Genomic DNA, 9,326 nt, shown 5'->3' on the forward strand with positions numbered 1-9,326 from the left:
TCCAAGGTAAGAGCAGGTAGTCAATTCATCACTATACACGTTCTTATTCCAGTTGGCTGAGACTGCTGTCACTGGGCAGGGAGCCCTCCAGTACCACGCACCTAGCATGTGCCCTACTTGCATTTTGATCTCTCTTAATCACTTCAACTTGGTGATGATATCTGCCAAAGAGTAAAACTGCTTTCTGCCCTTTGTTAGAGAAGCATAACCTGACAGGCTGGCAGAGCAGGGTCGGACCTTCCTAGAGTATGTATAGCACACAGTTTCAAAATGTCATGATCTGAAAGGGCACAGGCCAAACAGGTTTCAACTAAGGGCATGTCTTCAGTGTCTGAGAAAAGTAAAAAAAGTTGAAAAAAAAAGTTGCTTACTACAAAGTCTTACTGCTTCTTCAGTAACTCATTTTGATTCTTTGTAATTTGCAAAAATGTGCTTTTGTGATCCCACAGACTCTTAACTACTTTGTAATGAATGTCTATGAACAGATGGAAGATGTTTTCAATTTCAGAGAGAACCACTAATGGATGTCACCAGCTATTAGAAAAGCTCAGGTGGTTCCATTTTGGGAGAACAGGTATTGTCATAAACCACTTCATATTTAATGAAATGTTTGTTCATTTGTATCTTGATGGTAAGTTTAAGGCTGCCTGTACTAGTCAAAACAGATCAGAACTTGATCTGGAAATTATTCATAGTTAAATATTCCAGAACCTGAGATCCAAACATTTTACCTGAAAATAACAAAAGCTTGTTGTAGGTCATTTCAATATGAGGGAAAATTAATCACTAGAAAAATATTAATTTCAGCAAGGTTAGTCTACTTCTCCCCTCTTCTAACAGAAGTATTTTTTTAAAAAAAAGTCTGTCTTCTTATCTGAAAATCTAGTATTTCTTCTAACTTTGCAGATGAAAGGAACTATTCTCCTATCTAAAATTTAAAAAGCTTGCTCTGTCTGTCTACTTAGACTTTTATCTACCAATCTTGATGAGATTTCATAATATTTCAGGGCTCACTCTGGCCTCAGACACTAGGATCTTCTCATAAGAAGAAATTTAGGTACAAAAAGATAAAATGAAACTTGATAGGCAAATTTTTCCTGATATTCCTTGCTGGAGGGCATGATTAGGACAGCAAGTAGGGCTAAGAATCAGCTAAAGAGACCAAAATGTTTTCCTGGATGTAAACTGCACTGAAGGGGACTGGGGGGAATGAGAAGGGGTGGGGAGGGAGAGAAAGACAAAAAAGCTGAACACAACAGAGTCAGGATGTAATACCCTTTTCATGAGGTTCTATACTTCACACATCTCCTGTGAACAACTTTAACATTTATACTCTTTTTTTCGCTGTCACATTCAGCAATTCCAGGCATAGAGAACAGTCTCTGTTGTGCAAGGTGCTGTATAAATGATATTTTCCTGCCACAAAAACTTTACACTCAGAGTTATGAGTGCCAACAGTTGATTAGCTAGGTGAAACCCAGAGCACAGCTAACAATTCTCTGTGTATAGGTAAAAGGCATTTCAAATAAAAAGTACATTTCAGTTTCTACATGGAAAACTGAAGCAATTTGATATTTTTACTTTCATTCTGAGTGAAGTATTTGACACGTGAAAAAAAAACACGACAAAAATGAAATGAAAATGTCACAGTTGTTTTTTCTTGTTTCTTTTTCTATCTTCTTATTCTCCTTGCAACTTAAAGAAATAGAAATTTTTGCTGCTGCTGGTATGTTAACTTCATCTGATAAAATAAAAATGTTTTAATGGCCTCACTTTGGGCAGGCCCGCCAACATTTCAGCATCTTCCCAATGAAAATCTTCACAATGAAAAATGATATTGCAAACCATCAGGCATTACATGAGACTGCAGATCCTAATTCTGCGGTGTATTTTCCTCTGCAGTCAGGCTGAAATTGTAGGTTTATTTTATTTCAATTATTCTCCCAGCAGAAGAAATAGAAAATTCATGAGCAGCTGGGATGTGGAAAGCCCTTTATTGAGACTCATAAAAGTGGCAAATAAACTAACGAAAATCTATACCAAAAGCAGAGAATAGCAGTCACTTCACTTCTCTCCAGCTCTGCACCAAAGGTAACAGATGCTTTTCTTTGAAACCAGTCTGTTGGAATGTCACAGGGAGAAAAAAAAAGTGAAATAAAAACAAACAAATAAATAAAAATAATAAAACAGCTGTCAGGCTCAAAGTGGAGTACTATTTGGTACTGTTTCATTATGCACTGATAAAAGCGTTCTGTAAAAGTGCTGTTTCACCAACAACCACCTGGTCCAGTGTCTTTGTCCCATTTCTTTGATGTTGTCTGCTGAAAATGCTGTCTTCCGAAATAGGTTGCTTACCTGCCCAGCATGATAACTCAAGGTCCCTTTTTGAGCAAACTGTGTACTAAACCCCACAGAAATGATGACCCAGGACTCAGAGGAGCTCTCAGTTTCACATGGCTCTTCCCTCCAGCATGTGCAACAAAATGAATGCGGGGGTTAATTGACCCATCCTGGCCATGATGGACCCCTGGGCCATGCCAAACATCCACCATGGCAAGACATACTGGGCACAAGCCCTGCTTTCCACCCCTCAGGATTCCATTAACAATGATAAACTGCCTCTTTAATCAATTTATATTGATTATCAATCTATGTTAAAATGCGTAGATAACGTTTGATAATACTTGATAATGTGTGTCACAATAATATGTATTTGAAAATTTGTAAAGCTTGAAATGCTAAATGCTAAATGAATTATAGAATTTGGAAATTAGTGCAAAACATTGAAGAACGTATTAAAATGATTTGGACAAGTTAAATTTTTTTTTTTTACAAATACATTTTTACAAATAAATTTTTATTTTTACAAATTCACAAGGATTTTTAGTTTCAACAAGTTTGTATCATATTGAAGGAAAAAAACCACATTTATTTCCCTGGACTAGTTCTTCCATTTTTGCCATTGTTAATTCTACCCTTGGAATGTTACCTGTCCTTTTATCTATCATCACTGTGATTTTTCACAGAGTAGACAAACTAGTTTTTCTCCTTTTTCACAAATATTTTCAAAAAACAAGAAAGGAATAACACAAATGTTAGTTTTATACCTTGGCTCTGCATTAGCAGAACATGTTTATACGTCCCCTTTTTTGATCTGCTTGTCAATTTTCCCATGAGAGAACAAGTGTCAGACTCCCCAGGTGTTTGCTGGATTTATTTGTGTAACAGAGAAGTGCGCAAAGCATGAATTTTGCTGCTTCCAGACGCTACCAAAGCACATTGCAGAGTGGAGCTTTGCCGAGAAGTACTACAGGGCTTTAATATTAAACAATAGGGCTTTAATATTAAACAATAATCCTCCTACAATCCTTGTGGAGTACTGGCCTGGACTTTTCAGATATCTGGTAGTCCAGTTGGTATAGGACTGATAGAAATCTAGGACAATTAGGCATTGAGTATGTGCCACAAATGCATGGACTGTGAGGTAAAACTCCACACACAGAATTCAAAATCATTGAAATATAGAATGGCTAGTGTTTGAAGGGACCGTAACCATCGCATAATTCCAGTCCCCCTGAATTTGCATGTGAAATTAAACAACGCTAGGGACACTGCTCTGACTGGGTCATTCGTTTTCACTTTTCATTTAATACAAAATGTCCTACTTCTGAAGTTATCTGAAGCTACCAGAGGGTCTCCAGTAGGATGCACCAGACAGCTGCAGGAGCTATGAACCTTTTAGCTAAACTTCGAACAGAATACTGGTACTCTTGAGCTTACTGTTAACTGCTCAGGAGGTGTAGCCGTGAAGGCCGCCATGAAGGATCACTATACTTTCTTTCTGGAAAATCTTTCTCTTTAGCATGGTGGCTACAATTGATGGGCAAAGAGTAATGTGCAGAGTAAGCACCTTCCCACTCCAAGGCATGGGATCCCTAAAGGGAGCTACCTACCAGGAGAGATCTCCGAGTACACACTGCCAGGTGACTTTTGGCATTTCAAGTATCTTTTCTATTATTTCAGTATGTGCCTCTTCGGGAACCCTTTCTGCTGGGCCTGTTGGACGGATTCTAGCAAAACGAATCAACATACCTCTCTCAAAATAACAAGTTTCATGCTGCCTCAGATACGCAATTCTTCCTAGCCCTCCATTGTCCACAGCCTTCACTGTGACCTGTCAGTGAACCCCTGCTGCGTTCCCCACTACACTTCTTGCTTTCAGGATCAGTGAAGCTGGGCCTAGTAGTTAGGCCTATGGTTTTCAGGTGCCACTATGGAATAAAAGACGAGACATGCATCTGAGCATTGTTCCTAGACAATAATGCTTGGTTTTTTGCCTGTTTCAAACCAGAGGGAAGAATGTGGAAGCTTCAGGTAATAGCTCCTGAAATCAAGAGCTATTTCCTCAGGCTTTACATGAAGATTAAGTGAGTCAGTCAGTGGTAAATTGCTGGGGCTACAGCTCAGGTTTCTTTACTCTTTCAAGTGTTCCATCCATCTGACTTCACAGCCTTCCATGGTTAATTTTTAACATCTGCAAAACTGTAATGAAATAATTTATATGCTTAAAACAAAACTTTTTGTTTGCTGCATTCCACTAATGTTGTTTAAAATGTACTTCTACAGCTAAACTGCAGAAAAAAAAAGTCTTGGACAATTTAGAAAACAATTGACACTCCATAGCTACAGTTATTGTATTCAGATTATTTTTTTTACTAGGAACAACACTTCAAGGACAGATGGATTATTACCTTTCCAGAAAAGTACTCACATTTCTGCTGAGCACCTTCTTCATCTCCTTTTATTACTAAAACTTAATGAGATAGTAATATAAAACTTGATTAATTTTATAATCATTTTTTAAATTAATGTGATAACCAAAGGGGAATTCCATCTACAGAACACGTTTTGTATCTTTAGTTACTCTTCTAAAATTGCAAACAAATGTCCATCAATTATTACTAAAGGTGATGATTACCTCTGGGATTTCATTTCTAGGCAACAGAGAACGATACTCCTGTCAATAGGACATCAAGAAGTTGTCAGATATTAAAAACCAACCAAGATCTTATAATCAACAGCAAAGAACGATGGCTCTGCATTTAATGGACTAGATAGGAATTAAATAAATCACAATTTAGTTTTCCTTGAGTGTACTCAGCTATACATACATCACACATACATGCCCACACATCCCTTACAGCACAGTACTGTGATCACACAGAGTCAACCAAATGGCTTACGAAAATGATTTTAGGTGACAATTTATTAAAATCCAGTAACTTGATCACATTCAATCAGTGCCCACATGCTCATGCCCAAGTCTTGAGTTCAATAACCTTGGGCATCTGGGTCTGAAGCCCCCAAAACAGGAATTATGTGATTACTCTTCAGCACTATGCAAGCAAACATGCTGCGCTTGCATGCATAAAGGAAGCAACTTCATAAATACCCATCAATGAAGGCCCAAAGTGATCTCTGCTTTTGTTTCCCAGGTATAAAATATAATCATGAATGCAGATCACTGTAGGCTGTGAAATAATTTATTGTTTCAGCTTTTAAAGTTCCAGTCCTTCAGCATATACACAAACAACCTTATCATTGTGACAGTGTTGATGTCAGTGTAGCTGCACTATGAATGAGGTTGGCAAGTTCATACTTACGAGGCCATGGACTGAAAAATATTTGGGATGAGATTTATTCCCCAGTTAAGAGCTCAAACAGTGACAAGGCAGCAGATCCTTTGACTGTTTTGTGGCTTCCCCAGTAAAAATATATATAATAATAATAATAATAATAAAGTGAAAAAATCTATCCTTTATCATTTCTCAGGACTGCCATATTTCACATCTGGTACTGTGTTTGACTTTTATTACTCTTCCTGTTAATATATGACACATTCATAGGACTGCAGACCTGGAAGATTGATCGGCCATTTCTAATAAATATTAAGCTCTGGTGTTATACAATTGCTAATCAAAAGAAAGGAAAATAGATCTGCTTTGCAAAGTTTTGAATTTCTAATGTGCAGTTGGCCAAATAAGATATAGAGGTTTCAATTAATAGTGAGTCTATTTATATGGACTGATGTACTTCAGACAGGCAAAAAGAAGCATGAAAGACTAAGTAGATAAGGAGTGTTGCTCTGCTTTTATTTCAGTTTCTTTCCACAAGGCTGCACAGTACTGTTACCAGGTGAGGGGCACTGAGCAGCATTTCATGTATTATTTAGAAGAAACCACAGCTGTTTTAGATGGTAAGAAGGTGTAATGTAAAGTGAGTATTATCCATTATTTTCACTTGAACTGAGAAATGTTTAACCCAGTTTCCAGGCAAACCCAGGGAGTGGGTCAGTTATCATTCCTATTGCTGAGACCTTGAGAGCTGCCTTAATGAATCTAGTGCTGGCTCCTTGCTGATTATTGATTCCATCTTGCTCAATGAACACAAATAAGTAGTTCCTAATTTGTTGTGACATTGCATAGATGTGTTTATTTATTAAAGGAGAGAGCAGTGGCAGCATGCTTTCCATTCAGCACTGGTACTGAATGGAAAGCTTTGTGTTGGAAGGTGCCGGGGAGAGGAAGCAGGTCTCTGCCACGGAGAGGCAGGCTCTGCCTGTTAGCTTGTGTGATGAGATACTCACAATTATTGCTCCTCAGCAGCCTCCGGGCTCCCTCTCCCTCTCTCTCCTCTTGCCATTTTTTCCCTCATTTTCTAATATTTAGACTGCTGAGAATTTAAAGACAGGGGACATCATTTTGTTCTGGCTCTGTACAAGGGTGTCACAGCTCAGACCAGGTCACAAGCTCCTGTTTATGACCTAGAAAGGCTTATTGGCCTCCACTGCATCCCACAGCTCCCTTCCCAACCTTCCCAATAGCCTGCTTATGCCATTATCACAGCCATAGTGTCTTCATGTCAGTGTGTCAGCCAGGGAGTGGCGTGGCAGTTCGTGCTGGAGGGCATGCAGAGAGTGTGTAAGGTGGGTTACTTTCTTCTGTTCTGGGAGAAGCAGAAGAAGGAGCCTTCTACTGAAACAAAAATCGTGTTAACTCACCACTAGGAAGTTGTCTAGGAAGACAACTTACAGTTCTTTCATTTATTTCCTCTAAAAATAGTTACTCAAACCTGCAAATTGGAACTGGAATCGCATGTTCTACACTGATGATTTAATAATCCAATTAGCTCCAGAATTTAATCACTAAATATTCTGGTTGAAGTGTATTTGGAATATATTCTTACAATTATATTTACATTTTTGCAGACGACAAAGAGCAGTAAGCTGGAGGAGAGCGTCTGCCCTCAGCCTATACCTGATATCACTGCATTTTTTGACTAGGTCCTTCACTCCCAGAAATTACTCTGTTTCGTCATAGTTAGTTTAGGGAAGGAGAAGTTGTGTCAAAAATGGAAGTACAGAATTCCCTGTTCAGCAGGGCATTCTTCACTGAATGAGTGATAACCAGACCTCTACTCTTCATTGGTTATAAATGTGGATAAACAAATAAAAACTCAAGGAAAATAGGTTTGCCTCTTGTATCTCTAGCCTCTTGTATCTCTATGCATCTCTTGTATTCTACGTTGTTCCTCACTCAACCCCTAGTGAAGAGAGGCAGCACTTGATCAAAGAAGTGCTGACCACAGTTCCAACATCCACCACTTTTGTGCAGATAGGTAAGGGCCCATTCCTTTATGAAAGTACTCAGTTATTTGTTACAGTGCTTATCTGTCTGCACAAACACAGCATCCATTCTCACACAGATGATAAACTGGAGCACTGTTGTGGTTTAACCCGGCTGGCAGCTAAATACCACACAGTCGTTGGCTCACCCTCCTCCCTCTCTGGGATGGGGGAGAGAAACGGGAAAGTGAAGCCGGTGAGTTGAGATAAAGACAGTTTATTAAGACAGGAATATAATAATAACAATAGTAATAATAATAGTGATAATGATAATAGTATTAATAATAATAATGTGTAAGAAAACAAGTGATGCACAATGCAATTGCTCACCACCCGCTGACCGATGCCCAGCCTATCCCCGAGCAGCCGGCCCCCCCACCCCGGCCAGCCACCCCTATATATTGTTTAGCATGACGCCAGATGGTATGGAATACCCCTTTGGCCAGTTTGGGTCAGCTGTCCTGGGTCTGTCCCCTCCCAGCTCCTGCTGCACCCCCAGCCTGCTCGATGGCAGGACAGAGCGAGGAGCCGAAAAGTCCTTGGCCTGGTGTAAGCACTGCTCTGCAACAATTAAAACATCAGCATGTTATCAGCGCTCTTCTCATCCTAATCCAAAACATAGCACCCTACCAGCTACTAGGAGGAAAATTAACTCTGTCCTAACTGAAACCAGGACAAGCACTAGAGTCCAGCAGCTTACTGGACAACAATAGGAGGGAGAAAATGCATACTTATCAGATGGTCAAAATTGTTGAAGCTTGAAATGGGAGCATTTTCCCAACAACATTGTCAGCTGTCTTGGAGGAGTTGTTGAGATACAAGCTGTGTTCCCCTCCCACAAGTATGCAATTTGGTGGGAGACCAAAGCTCACAGGTTGATGAGTCAAGCAGCCACCAGGCAGCTAAACATAGTTGCCCTCTTCCACACTGAGCAGGATTATATTCCACAAAAGCTTCCCTCAACTTCTGCGAAAAGCCCTGAGCTGCAAGACTCTTACTCTGATTTAGGGACATCAAAATCTGACCTCCGATCCTTTCTCTATCACAGTGTAAGAGTTTTCATATAATTTTCATTTGAATAGGCTCCATTGTGTTGCAGACTGGAAATATTATAAATGCTGTGCATACTCTTCTTCCCTTTCTTCCCCACCTTTTTTTTTCCCCTTTCATCCCTGTACAGTTCTCTTTTGACAATCTTTCTGTACTATCTCTGTGCAATCCTGAACACAATGGCTATTGCTTGTGTGATAAAGTGAGTATTAAACAATAGGAATAATGATAATGTTATCAGCACTGCTAGTTGTTTAACATTAACTGCAGTTTTAAAAATTTCAAACCTGTAAAGAATCTTGCCTGCATACATGGAGGTAGTGCTAATCTCCCTTTGAACAAATATATATATATATATATATATATCTACATATATATATAGAGAGAGAGAGAGAGAGAGAGAAATTATTGTTCTTGTGTCATGCGTGGGTTTATTTTAGCTAGCTATTTTCAAGGACAAGGTTGCAATTACCGGGATCTTTAAAGAAGTCCTTTCAAAAATAATGCTGACTGAATAAGCCAGTCAGGGAGGATGAGGACTGTCAAAATGCGTCAGGACAACTAGTGTCAAATTGGAGCTCATGTTTACTCT

At 39.2% G+C, this 9,326-nt stretch overlaps 1 protein-coding gene and 1 long non-coding RNA gene across 20 annotated transcripts in view; one reads left to right on the forward strand and one right to left on the reverse strand.

The window, feature by feature from the left end:
* Positions 1-9,326, reverse strand: part of LOC310899483 (uncharacterized protein) — a 154,559-nt gene that overhangs the window by 29,712 nt on the left and 115,521 nt on the right. Inside the window, exon 5 of one of the 19 annotated variants that reach the window (XR_014584319.1) lies at positions 1-8,245. The exons of the other annotated variants lie outside the window; for them this stretch is intronic. The gene's annotated coding sequence lies outside the window, so the exon portion shown is untranslated. The remainder of the gene's footprint in view (positions 8,246-9,326) is intronic. 19 annotated transcript variants of the gene reach the window in all.
* LOC310899490 overlaps positions 8,236-9,326 on the forward strand; it is a 23,720-nt gene continuing 22,629 nt past the window's right edge. The window contains exon 1 of the long non-coding RNA XR_014584335.1: positions 8,236-8,733. This is a non-coding gene — a long non-coding RNA (uncharacterized lncRNA). The remainder of the gene's footprint in view (positions 8,734-9,326) is intronic.

This window comes from Anser anser, assembly GCF_964211835.1.
Source record: "Anser anser genome assembly, chromosome: 4".
NCBI classification, from domain to species: Eukaryota; Metazoa; Chordata; class Aves; order Anseriformes; family Anatidae; genus Anser; species Anser anser.